The 13,170-nt window shown below is 34.7% G+C and overlaps 1 protein-coding gene across 2 annotated transcripts in view; it reads right to left on the reverse strand.

Moving 5' to 3' along the window:
- Positions 1–13,170, reverse strand: part of SPOCK3 (sparc/osteonectin, cwcv and kazal-like domains proteoglycan (testican) 3) — a 516,259-nt gene that overhangs the window by 156,540 nt on the left and 346,549 nt on the right. The gene's annotated exons all lie outside the window — the stretch shown is intronic.

Raw genomic sequence — 13,170 nt, forward strand, 5'->3', positions numbered from 1 at the left:
AAAAGACTATCAAGACGCATTTTAAGGACTTTCATTATAAGTAAAGAAGTTTGAACTATGTATTTCAAATTTTGCCAGAGTTTGGGTGGGCTGGGCATTACACATTGATTATTTTGTCTCTCTTTCTCTCTCTCAGAAAAGATTTTCATGAAGCCTATCATAGTTCCAAATATGTTCTCTTTATTTCAGTTTTGTACATTCTGCCAAAAGACCACATTAAAACCTTGCTTCGCTACAAAGTTCATCTTATAATAGATATAATGAGAAAAAATTAATATGCAAATTTTTCCTGAAAAACAATTGGCATGATATCCTAGCGAGAAATAAAACAATGATTGAAAAACTTGGACTATTCCGTAACACTTCAAGATTTATAAATTACAAAAATGTAGCAGAGAGAAATTAAAAAAAAAATAAAACGTTCTACTTGCACTGAACTTTCACTGTGTGTACTCAAACAAGACATGAAATTATGCAAAGTTATTTGCTCTTCAGATACATTAGGAGAAAGTATAAGCAAGTTTGGGCTTCTAATCAGTGAAAAGTATTTTATTAGAGCAAAAGGGGATTATAGTAAAAAAAAATAGGATGTATATGTTCTTTATGCTTAGGTTTATATCCCAACTCTGTATCTCTTTTATACTTCATCTCATTCTTCTTTTTTAACACATATAACTTAAAAAAACCCTAATGAGATCTGGAAACTAAAAATTGTTGTATTAATAAATTTCTCTTATAAATATAACATTTACAACTTAGAAAATATTTTAATTTCTTTTTAAGAGTAAATATAACTAGAAGTAAATTTTTTAAAAATTTGAAGATTTGGCTGGGCATGGTGGCTCATGCCTGAAATCCCAGCGCTTTGGGAGGCCAAGGTGGGTGGATCACCTGAGGTTGGGAGTTCGAGACCAGTCTGACCAACACGGAGAAACCCCGTCTCTACTAAAAATACAAAATTAGCCAGGCATGGTGGTGCATGCCTGTGATCCCCTTGACTCAGGAGGCTGAGGCAGGAGAATTGCTTGAATCCAGGAGGCAAAGGTTGCTGTGAGTCAAGATCACACCACTGCACTCCAGCCTGAGTGAAACTTCGTCTCAAAAAAAAAAAAAAAAAAAATTGAAGATTTATTAGAAATTTGTGACATTGAAATGAGCTCAAAAAGTAAAATTGTAATGTACTTGTAAAATAAATTTTGAAGCAAAACAAGATTAGTTGTTCTTATTCCTTCCAGTTTTAACCATATGGAACACTAAATAAATGTGTTCATATTCCTAAAGTATATCAATAAAAAATGTACTTTTTATTTAGTTTTGATGCTGGTCAGGATTTGCTGGAGTGAAATATAATCACCAACAATATACAAATGCATTTCTTAGTCTTATGGGAATACAAAAGTACTTCTACAAATTTATATAAGTCCAATTATATGTGATATCACCTTTCCACATACATGTAATATCACTATTCATCATGGAAGAGATTTTTGCATTTCCAGACTCCTTTTATAAAAATGTATCCTAGATGACAAGTTGATAGGTGCAGCAAAGCAACATAGCACATGTATATATATACCTCTGTAACAAACCTGTACATTCTGCACATGTATGCCAGGACTTAAAATAATAATAATAAAAATGTTTCCTATGATTCGGAATGTGTTTGGTTTGACATCGGAGATTGTTCTCAGAATTAGTGTTCTTCACAGTCTATTGAAATTTTTGTTTTGTTCTTAGAAAAATTAGCCAAGAAGATGAAGAAATAACATTAAAAACTTAACACTTAATTTAATATCCATGTATGATACATAATATGTAAACTTATATAAATTATATATACATGGAAATCATCTGTTGTTGGTTGGTTTTTAATTACATTTTGAAGGCCCCATTTAAGAGAGAGCAACGTGTTTCTAAGAGAGAAGTGAACTCATGTAGTCATCGTATAGGTGAAGATGTGCGAAGCGACATGATTAGGGAAAGGTGTACTTGGCTCAGGCTATGAGAATGGCTGTCTGGCAACTGTGGCAAGAGGAATGCCCCATGTAAGAAACTAGATCTGGGAAGAGCACAACTAGGCACATTATTCTGAATATTCTAGGTGCAGAAAAGATTAACCTTTGAGCCTACATCTAATTTTTTGATACACCGAAGGTCATTTACAGTTAGTTGTTTTAAATTATTAACAAATAGGGTGATACAACCTGTTTCCATTAATAAAGTACAAAACCTAAGCTGGCTGAAAAACTCTGAACATTTTCAGAAATTGGTCTTCCAACAGCAACTCCACTGGAATAAATATATGACTTCCATAGACTCATCTTTTCAAAAAAATATGCAATTCTAAAAATCTGAGTTAAAAATTTATTTAGTTTCTAACTGCATCCTATACAGGGTCACACCCCCTTCCCTTAAGAAGCAAAAAATTGTATTTTGGAACTCAGGGAAATGAAGAAAGTTGAATAACATATAACAAACTCAAGTTTTCTTTTTTTTTTTTTTTCCTCAGAATCATTCGTTTTAAAGGTTCCAGATTCAAGGCCCTAAGTTAGTTTCATATAATTATAAATATTATTATGTTTTTATGAGCTGGAAAATTAAACTAATAACTAAAGAGGAATTCATACTATTGCTAGTGTTCTTTTAGATGACTCACTTCTAGGCCTTTGAATCATATCATCTTCTTACCACCTGAACTATTATCTTGTATTCATGATTTAACTTTCACTGTAGCCTTCAGTATGTCTCTAGCATCAGTCTCATATGAAAGCTCAATAGTCTCATTTTCCTAATAACTATAAGTTAATTGCTGCTACATCCATTTACTCATTTATGGTCTACTTAGTTTTCTGTTTAAGTTAATCATATTGTTCATTTTAACAAAATAATTTGAACAAAACTTCCATGTTTCAGGATTTACATTGATTTCTGAAAGAGAGTAAATGATGTCACCAAAATGGTGAGCAAAAAACCAAAAACCACAAAATACCCTCTCATTCTAACTTGACTTAAATTTAACATATGCCCATTTCATTAATCAGCCTTGGCAAGCCACCTACCTCCCTCGGTCTTAATTTTTTCACCTGTGCAATGACAGGTTTCATTATTATGGATCATTTGATCTTGAGTAATCCATGAGTCTATAAATCTTTAATAAAATTGCTTATATGAAGACCCTTAGCAAAAGTTAGAAGCGTAGATAGCGCTTATTGACCATATGTTATGATTTTAGGATTTGGTTTAATGTTAACAAGTGAAGAAAATATGTCATTTTGGGGTGAAGGATGAGGTTGGGTGTTAAAAGAGAGAGCTAGAAATGCTGAAGTTGCAATGCTGGGCTCTCTCAGGTAGCAAATGAAAGACATGGAGGGAGCCCTGTCATATGATAAGCAATGAGTGAAGGGAAATAAAATGTAGCGTGGTTGTGTGAAAAGACGCAGAATTTCCACAAATGCATATCTATGAATCAAATAATATTTGCATTACAATGTCAAGAAACAAGAAATCGTAAAAATAAATGGTATAACATATTGATTCTCTAAATAAATATTTTTCTTAAACCTTGTAGTTCTTGAATCTGATATCATATAGTAGAAAGTCACAGTTCTCAAGGTCCTAAATATGCAAGCAGAATAAAATGCCAGCTTAGGCATTATATATTTACCTTAGGAGAGTTATGGTTTGGCTCTGTATCCTCACCCAAATATCATATTAAATTGTAATCCCCACGTGTTGAGGGAGGGATGCGATTGGATTATGGGGGCGGTTTCTGCCATGCTGTTCTAGTGATAGTGGGTGAGTTCTCACGAAATCTCATGGTTTTATAAGTGTTTGAAGGTCCCTTCTTCACTTTTCTCTTTCCTGCTGCCTCGTGAAGGAGGTACCTTGCTTCCCCTTCCCCAATGACTGTTTAATTTCCTGAGGCCTCCCTAGCCATGTGGGACTATGTGTCAATTAAACCTCTTTCTTTTACAAATTACCCAGTCTTGGGCATTTCTGTATATCAGTGTGAAAACTAACTAATACATACCGATATTAATTTAATTATTAACAGAAGGATTTGATTATAATCTGATAAAACAACATTCAAGTGAGAAGAGATATTCTGTGGAATATCTCAACTAATGGTAACTTTCTTCTGTATACTCAGTACCCTGTTTCATGTCCCAAATCATTTGCTTTTTAAAATTCTGCCAGAGTTGTGGTAGGATTATTTCTTAAGACATGACTGACAAGTCATGATCTCTTCCCTATTGGTCATAACTTTTCAGGAAAGAAGGCTACTTTTATTACATTTTGCCATGGGTCTTAGCAAAGGACAGATGCTATTAGCTGGCTGCAGTAAATTATCTTTCAGTGCGAGAAAATTATATAAAAGCTGGAAAGGCCTACATGGAACTTATAAAATTTACAATGAACTCTATTTACTTTAAATGATTTCTATATTGTATGTCAGGAATTTGAGCATTAAAGGAAAATGCCATAAGAAATAAATTTTAAGTAAGGTATATACTCTATGAATACAAAAAAGTATTATGTCAGCCTCCTATCCAAACACTAACCAGGCCCAGTCCTGCTTAGCTTCCTAGATCAGAAGAGGTCAGATAGGTTCAGGGTGGTATAGGTTCAGGCTGTAGACTAAAATACTTTATAAAAGAAAATATTATTAACAATGTTGCTATTAAAAATAGATGTTATAGAAGAAATTATTTGACATAACTTATTCTGCAATATGAATAACAACCTGATTTGCTCTATATATTTTTGAAGGACAGAAATTCACACACAAAAAAACAATTTTTAGACATATTTTAAATACAGTGGTAGAAGTAATTAATAAAAAATAACTTTAAAAATTATTCCTAAGATAAATTAACTACAATATGATACAGTTTGCATGTTTTTTCCCTCCAAATGTCATGTTGAACTTTGATACCTATTGTTGGAGGTGGGGCCTGGGGGAAGGTGTTTGGGTCATAGGGGTGGGTCCCTCATGAGTGGTTTGGTGCCCTCCTCATGGTAATCAGTTGAGTCCTTGCTCTATTAGTTCTTGTGAGATCTGATTACATAAAGAGCCTGGTCTCTCTGTCTTGATTTCTTTCTGGCCATGTGATCTCTGCACACCCCAGATCCCCTTCAAATTCTGCTATGAGTAGAACCACTCTGGGGCTCTCCCCAGAAGCAGATGCTGTCACCTTATTTCTTGTACAGCTTGAAGAACCATTAGACAAATAAACCTCTTTTCTTTATAATTAAGCCAGTATCAGGGTATTCCTATTTAGCAACACAAACTAAGACACAATCTAAAGAATTATGGTAATAATAAATTTTCAATATGAACTGTGCTTATGAGGTGAACTAGTATGATGCAGAAAAGATACCAAGAAATCAAAGCAATCAGTGATTTAAAGTATATGCTTTACTGAGCTTTTAAATTAAACATCAGGATTTAGAGTTTAAAGAGAAGTGGATAATTTATAATGAGCACCAATTTCTTTGAACAGATCCAGTTATTATCATATTTGAATAATATATGCTGTCAAGTAAATGATTTTTTAAGTGGTGAGCATACTCATAATTATTGAAGGCATCAATAAACTCTTTCAAAATTTCAATAGGCATCACAACAAATGACATGGCTGCATATTTGTAATCTCCTTTTCAATCTGACCCTCAACAGATTGAATGAGTAAAATAGCTTTGAAATGTATAAAATGTAGATGATGTCAAATTCAGATTGCAGTGATCCAGGTCCATACTTTTTCCACAGATGTAATTCCACACTATTTCAATTACTAAAGACCTCTTCGTTTAAAAAGCTATATTCAACTGCAAATGATCTTCATTGTATAAGATATAAAGAGTCATTACCAGGAGTTATAATGGACCAGAAATCTTTACAAATCCATTTCCAGTAAAATGCAGGTCAACAGATTAAGAATTCATAATCTCATGTGTGACAAATTAATTACCTAATTAAAAGCTATGTATAGTTATCTTCATTGAAAGAAGTGTTAGGAAGTTATTTTTTTCTTTTAAATCAATAAAATATTAAAATGCAGTATTTTAGGAAATAAATCAAGTATTTAAATAAATCTAAGGTTAGATTTACATGTATGCTGATAGCTTTATGTGACACACATATATGTTACATTGTTTATCATTTTAACAATCTTATACAGTGTGTATTAGCCTTTAAATTGTGAGGCTAGGAAGAAGTAAATTGACAGAGCTTAATTATCAAGCCTCTGGTGCATACAATTCATAAATATGAACTTCCAGGGTTATTCTTTTCATTGGGCCATTCATGTTTCCTACTATAAGTATACATATAAAATTTTAAATGTAATGGAAAACCATATTCCAATATTCCATAAATTTCTACACCCGTTAACGTAATAGGTTAAAAATGACAGCATCACTACCTCAAATTTTAGTTAGAATCTTCATCACCACCAAAGTACAAGGTGGTGTCTGGAGAGTATACCTCCTGCCTAAATAAATCTGAAATTTATATATAGTGAACTAAGTAACACAATATCATAATCTAGATTCTGAATTAGTAAAAGGATTAACTAACTAAGATATGAATTGGTTCTATTTAATTTGCGTTGACAGGTATATTTATTTTCATTCAAGATATTAATGTTCATAAGCAAAGTAAGCTTTCAAACAATAACTGTGCTACTATTTTAACCTGAACTAGCTTATAGTGTCAGCACTGAGCAGTGTGAACTAAGATTTGAGTTCATAAAAATATATGATTCTTAAATATCAAGGAGATTCTATATTTGGAAAAATGTATTCACATTTTAAAAATAACAGTGACAGATATGCAGCTTAAAATGAGAAAAATATTTCACCAAAAGAAAATGACTAACAGTGCAACATTTCCTAAAAGATACGGGAAAATATTCTGTTTGACTCTTGAAAACACATTTTATATATATATAAATGTCTTGATTGTGAAAAATTCTTTTAATTAAAAAAAAAAAAGGCAGGGCGCGGTGGCTCAAGCCTGTAATCCCAGCACTTTGGGAGGCCGAAATGGGCGGATCACGAGGTCAGGAAATCGAGACCATCCTGGCAAACACGGTGAAACCCCGTCTCTACTAAAAAAAATACAAAAAACTAGCCGGGCAAGGTGGCGGGCCCCTGTAGTCCCAGTTACTCAGGAGGCTGAGGCAGGAGAATGGCGTAAACCCGGGAGGCGGAGCTTGTCATGAGCTGAGATCCGGCCACTGCACTCCAGCCTGGGTGATAGAGCGAGAGACTCCGTCTCAAAAAAATAAAATAAAATTAAAAAAAAAATTATTAACAGAAGCCAATAGTTTTAGCTGCTTTTAAAAATAGATCTGAAAGCTTGAGCAGAGCCATTTAACAATTAAATGCTGCATTTGATTTAAGTAAACAGTCATTAAAGATTATCCAAAGTTCAGGGAAACAAAACACAGTTTTTCCTTCATACATGGTCTTTGTGAAATTCATTGGCATTGCCTTTCTCCTAGCTTACTGCTTTGTTGGAAAAGAAAAGTTGCAGAAAGAAGAACGAAGAAAGAAACTGCTTGAGTCTGATTTTTTTACAGGATGAAACAAACGATTGAGGGTGAAACCTCCACTCTGCACTAGCTCTGACAGCTATATTTCAAGTACAGTAATTTGCCCAATCGCATGTCTGAGTTTTTCAAGTTAAGAAGTAATTAATAAAATTTAAAAGATAGCCTAATATTTTATTCTATAGCATTTTCCTATCAGATTGTATTTGTTTCCTGTCCTGGAAAAGTATACTTTCAAGCATGAGTTGATTCTTTTTTTTTTCCGAGACTGAGTCTCACACTGTTGCCAGGCTGGAGTGCAGTGGCACGATCTCAGCTCAACTTCCACCTCCCGGGTTCAAGCAACTCTCTTGACTCAGCCTGCTGAGTAGCTGGGACTACAGGCACACACCACCACTCCCAGCTAATTTTGTATTTTTAGTAGAGACAGGGTTTTCACCATGTTGGCCAGGATGGTCTCGATCTCTTGACCTTGTGATCCACCTGCCTTGGCCTCCCAAAATGCTAGGATTACAGACTTGAGCCACTGTGCCTGGCCCATGTTGACTCTTTATGGTATAACCAGGAGTAGGGGCAGACTCACTAGACAAGGAACTGTTCTCCTGGAATTGTATCTCAATACTTCATACTATATATTAAAGACTATAAAAAAGCCTTTCAAAAACAGTTTTATTATTGTTACTTATATATGATTACTTATAGTTACAGCTACATAAATGTTCTATGAACTGAATCAGGTACCATTAAAATTTCCATCACCATCTCTCCCAATAAATTATCATCTTCTAACCTACAAATAGTACCTATGCACCCTTCTAGATACTGTTTATTTACTTGCTCGTAAATGTACAACAGGGGTCCCCAACACCCAGGCAGTGGCCCAGTACCTGTCGCCTGTTAGGAACAGGGCCGCACAGTAGGAGGTGAGCAGTAAGCAAGCCAGCATTATCCCCTGAGCTACGCCTCCTGTCAGATCAGCGGTGGCATTAGATTCTCATAGGAGTGCAAACCCTATTGTGAACGGCGGACGCGAGGGTCTAGGTGTTGTGCTCCTTATGAGAATCTAACACCTGATCATCTGAGATGAAGCAGTTTCATACCCAAACCATCCCCCACTCCCCTGTAAACCGGTCCTTGGTGCCAAAAAGATGGAGACCACTGCCTTGCAATATATTCAGGAACCATTTCACACGCTAGTGGCACCAGTGGGACAGAGTCATTACATTCATGGAAATCAGAATTTATTTTTGGACCAAAAAAAAAAAAAATAGGAGTAGCTTGGAGTAGGATTTTTCCATAGTACAGTAGGAAGTTATAGGGACAATATAGAGCCTATCTCATGAAGTTATGTTCATCTTTGGGGTCCTGACTTTGATGCCATTACTTTGTAAATATTTTCTGACTCCCCGTATGCTTTTATATGACTTGCCAATTCTAATCATCACCCCTATCTTTCTCATTTAACCCAACTTATACTCATACTCCCCTAATTCTGAGTCCCTTTCGTGCTCTAATGACATCTCTCATGACATTAGGAGACATATCTGTGCCTAATACCTACTCTTTCCTTCCTTATGCTGTTTCTCTAACTCTGAAGTCTGGGAGATTATGGACCCACTTAGAGCAAAGGTCACTTTCTGTAGCCTACAGATACTTCTAACTTCTGTTGAACTCCACTCACAAGCACGCGGGAAGCCGCAGGGCGGTGAAAGATGTCATTTTAATCACAGTAGGATATTGCATATAAGTTGAATTTAATCTCAGCATACTTTGGAGTCAACATACCAAGCATTCGGACCTCTGTGCAGTTTGCCCAGTCTCATGCCTGTTTTTCCTTTCGTTAGATCACACTTCCAGAAATAGAGTTTCTAAGATTGGGGGATGTTCGTTACCTATGTGTGCTGTAATAACTTACCCAAAACTTGCTGATTTAAAGGACAGAAATTTAATCTCTCACAGTTAGGAATCTAAAAGTCTAAAATCAGTATCTCTTGACTGAAATCAAGGTGCTGGCAGGACCACACTCGCCCGGGCAGGGGGAGGGGTGGTTTTCAGGTCATAATCTGTTCCTTGCTTCTTCCAGTTTCTGGTAGCTATTGCCATTTATTGGCTTACAGCTACAACTTTCTACTCCATCTTCACATCACTTTCTCTCTTTGTGTCCATGTCAAAACTCCCCGTCTCTCTCTTATAAGGATACATGTGATTACATTTAGTTCTCACCCTGATAATCTAGGATAAATCCTTCCTCTGAAGATCCTTAATTTAATCATATCTTTTGGCACATATACTAATATTCACTCTTATGCTTTATAATATGATATTCACAGATTATGGGAACTAAGATATGGTCATATGTTTTGGGCCATCATTTAGCTCGCAACAGGGAGAGTACTCAGCAAAGAGAGATTCTATTTCTCTGATAACAAAAAAGCTTCAGGAATGGAGTCCCTAGTTTGGAGAGATGTCATAATGAATCCCATGCATAAATTCACATAGACAGTATATTCTGCCCTGTCTAATCAATTCTTTTACATCTAATGGAAAAATAGATGGTCTATGATGATATTTTGGGACTCACACATTGCCCACTAGCACCCACAAGACTGTACCCATCTATGCTTTGTCTTAATCACAAACCACAGCCAGGTCTAACTGATTCTTCTGCCAGTAAAGACCAACTGTAGGATCCCAAACAAAAGGTATTTCAATTCATCTAATTTCCCAGTGAATTTCAGCACCATTTTTACTTTTTACACTTTACTGATTTTTAGACACTACCTAAGGGTTAAAGTTGTAAAAGTAGAAAACAATAGACTCCATTTTTCTGCATTAAAAATTAAAAATGTCGGGCATATCAACATGCCTCATTTGACCCTAAACTTTATTAGAGCAGGGACTAATGACAATGGGGTTTTCTTTTTGTTCTTTCGCATTTAACAGTAGTGGTCACTGGAGGAAAACTGAAAGAAAGTAGTGGGTACGAGGCTAGGTGTCATGGAATTGGGGAAGATATAGGCTTTGTGACATCCAAGGTTGACATTAGCTTGCCGTGTTAAAAGTCAGTCAGTTAGAACACAATAAAAATAATAAACTTGCCACTGAATTCAAACAAGTATCTTTTTTTCCTAAATGTTATTTTATGCTATATAATATAAAGGAATATGACAAAGCATTTAACATAATTTATTTCCTTCTGTAGATTCAGCCTATCAAAGACTCTTTTCTGCCTTATGTTTTAGAATTTTTAGGATGCTTTCCATTACTTATTTAGGAAGCAAGCATTCAGGAAATTAAAAATTTGGCTCTTCACAACTCTAAGTGGAAGAGTAATTTATATAGGCTTTTAAAAAATACTTCAAGCTTTCAGAACATTGTTAATTTACTGCATTGTTTGGTTTGTCACATGACTTTTTAGAATAACAAAATCCATTTAATCTACAAACTCATGCTAATTTCCCCTTGAAAAATGCTCACCACAGTCTCTCTTGCCCCTGACAAGAGAGTTTTTTCTGACCAACTGGAGGCCATAAAATATACTGCAGGCTAAGAATTGTCTACACTACCCAACTCCCTCAGTAACAATGCCTGAAAGGCGTAGAAAGACGACTAATGACTTGTCATGTTTGATGAACACATGGCTGGTAAGTGGAATTGCTAGGCTGAAGAAAAAGATTAGTGGGTCCCAGGGTGTGGATCCCATGGTTAAATTAAACTGACCTGGAAAATGCTGCCAAGGAGTTAGCCACTGTCTTCCCACCATATTGAAGCGAAGCTGAAATAGGTGACTTAATCTAGTGCAACTTGTTATATGCTTTTGATAAAATAATAATACTTTTTTACTCTCATTTGTTTTTCTTGTTAGAAGTTTGTTTTAACATTGATTTGATAAAAGTAACACTTGCATTATTTAGGATTGGGGTTCCCTAAGTTACTTTAATCACTTCCCAGCAACAGATTAAACATAACTTTATAGTAATCTTGTCCCACAAATGTCAGTGGATATATAGAGAGATAAATATCTATCTTATATATTACTATTGCATGGCTAGAGAAGGAAATTCTACAAGCATGCTTATAGAACAGGCAATACATAAACAAGTACTCATAGCTGTGTTCTAATACAACATTTGCATGAACAATGAAACTGAATTTCATATAACTTAATATCTCACTAAATATTACATTTTTGATTATTTACCCCAACTCTTTGAAAATACAAAAAACATTCTCAGTTCTCAGGTCCTACATAAAAAGACCGTCAACAGGATTTTGTACATAGGTCTAGTTTTTGACCCTGCTTTAAGAAATAGTAGAGCTACAAAACAGAAAAAAAAACTTATTCCCCAAATCAACAAAAAAGAGACCTCACTGCCTTGCCTGATGCTGAAAATACCCTTATTAGTTTAATGTGTATGTAAAAAGTACATTTATATTGTGTGATACCACTGAAATTTGGGGGTAAATTTGTTGTAGCATTATGACAAATAATGTAGATATTTGAAGCCATCTAGACATATTAATATCTAAAATACAAATTATTTTAACACACTCAAAAATGAAATAATAGAAAATGATTTCTAGCCTTCTTGGTTTCTAGTGAGACATCAATTCAACCACTCAAATAAAAATTTATTTTTAAAAAAATATTTATAAACTATTCTAACTTTCAAAGCATAGAATCTCGGTATTGGACTTGAGAGAAGAAATTTTAAAAGCAAAAATACAACAAAATATACCTCAGAGTCAATGCTGTGCTTGTGAATTTCCCAACATGCAAAGTGAAAGAGTTCCAAAATCCAATTAATTTTAAGAAAACTCATAGAACCACATGAAGGCATTAAACTTATTTTCCAGTTTTTGTTTAACAACTCACTTTAAACAAGTATGCAAACATATCTATGTTCTAGTAGAAAATCAAATAAACTTCTCTAAGTTACACACATAAATTTACACTCATACATTTACACAACCACTTGAGTGAATGATTATTAGACAGATTTTTTTCAAAGCTTAGAGAAATTTTTTTATAGGAAAATTACTATTTGAATAGCATGGTCATCAAGAGAAAATAAATTATGACATAATAATCCCTTTGGTGAAGCTAAATTTTACAAGCCCTTGGACCAGAGTGAAACACAGATGTTGAATAGATGGTAAAGCTTTACTAAATATAGAACATGAGAAGAAATGATCATGAAGTTAATGAATTATTCATGGAGTCTCACATTCAATAATTACGTGAATCCTATGGGCCCTTAGGAGTGGGTCAGCATACTCATAGTCACGCACCATGGATGGCCAAAACTGTAGAACTTCAGTTTTCTCAAATATTTGAGGAATAGTATACATGTTTTTAACAGAAAATGGCTGCCTTTGGTATTTGCTTCAGGCTATGCTATTCAGATCCCACTTGAAGTAATTCTGTGGGAAGGTTTGATATCTGGGTGGTTTTTTTTTTTTTTTTTTTTTTCCTTTTCTTTTCTTTTCTTTTTTTTTTCTTTTTTTGAGTCGGAGTCTCGCTCTGTCGCCCAGGCTGGAGTGCAGTGGCACAATCTTGGCTCACTGCAACCTCCACTTACCAGGTTCAAGCAATTCTCCTGCCTCAGCCTCC

This window comes from Mandrillus leucophaeus, unplaced genomic scaffold, assembly GCF_000951045.1.
Source record: "Mandrillus leucophaeus isolate KB7577 unplaced genomic scaffold, Mleu.le_1.0 Scaffold81, whole genome shotgun sequence".
NCBI classification, from domain to species: Eukaryota; Metazoa; Chordata; class Mammalia; order Primates; family Cercopithecidae; genus Mandrillus; species Mandrillus leucophaeus.